Source organism: Aplysia californica, unplaced genomic scaffold, assembly GCF_000002075.1.
Source record: "Aplysia californica isolate F4 #8 unplaced genomic scaffold, AplCal3.0 scaffold00437, whole genome shotgun sequence".
In the NCBI taxonomy this organism is placed as follows: domain Eukaryota; kingdom Metazoa; phylum Mollusca; class Gastropoda; order Aplysiida; family Aplysiidae; genus Aplysia; species Aplysia californica.
Genome location: NW_004797707.1, coordinates 308833 through 309934, shown reverse-complemented (window position 1 = coordinate 309934; position 1102 = coordinate 308833).

Sequence of the window (1102 nt, the reverse complement as noted above, 5' to 3'; positions counted from 1 at the left end):
TCACACACACACACACACACACACACACGCACACACACACACACACACAAAGAACCCTTGAGCAAGAAGACAACTGTAATAACATTTTCAAAAAGAAATCAGTGAAATGGGAGACAACGCAATCCCGATCCTCTCTTCGATTGTGCAATGCTGGCGAACTTCTGACTCACGAAATGTTGGCTGGGCTGAGCTGAGCTTAAGAACAGCACATATGCACACGCACGCGCACACACGCACGCGCACACACAGGACGAGAAGAGAACCTCTTGACTCATCATCATCGTAATATCACTACTCAAAACAATCTCTTTACTTCAGCTTTATTTATAGAAGATAACAGAGCTTCGCAAACCTGTTCTCTGGGAACTCAATGAGGGTTGTAGGGTATCTCTGAAGGAAAAAATAAAACTAAACCTATTTGAAGAAAACGAAACGCAGAAACGCAGAAATTGATAATAATATATTAATATCATATTTACTTCCTGCCCAAAAGTCAACATTTTTACGCTGCTCAGATTCAGACCAAAGATAAAAAAATAAGAATAATTCAATCTGTGAACAGCAGTTTTACTGGTTTCTGGGTAATAAAGAGCTACTTAATACTGCTTGGAGGAGCAGGAGCTGCAAGTCGAGCTCTGAAAAGCGCTTGTAAGTCTGCTGAACTTTCGCTAGCTGCTGGGCGGGCTGGCCAGGTAGTAGAGATGGGCAAATCCGATATAATCTACAAAGATAACCGGATAATTCTCAATGAAACATTATCCGAATTCAGACTCTTAACTCTCTTTCCTGACCCGTTTGCCGAAGTGGGTGCACCCATTTGTTGAAGTAGTTCTAACCCTTTTGTCAAAGTGGTTCTAACCCATTTGCCGAATCGGTTCATAATAATATCATATTATTTGCCGAAGAGGTGCACTAACATAGTATCCGGATTTTGCTAAAGCGACTCATTGCCCAACCTTACCAGGTAGCGCCCAGGTAGCACTTACGCACTTCCTCTGCACACACGCGCACTCTCTCTGTCTATTTCTCTCTCTCTCTCTCTCTCTCTCTCTCTCTCTCTCTCTCTCTCTCTCGACTACTTCAGTAAAAGAAATTTGCAGTC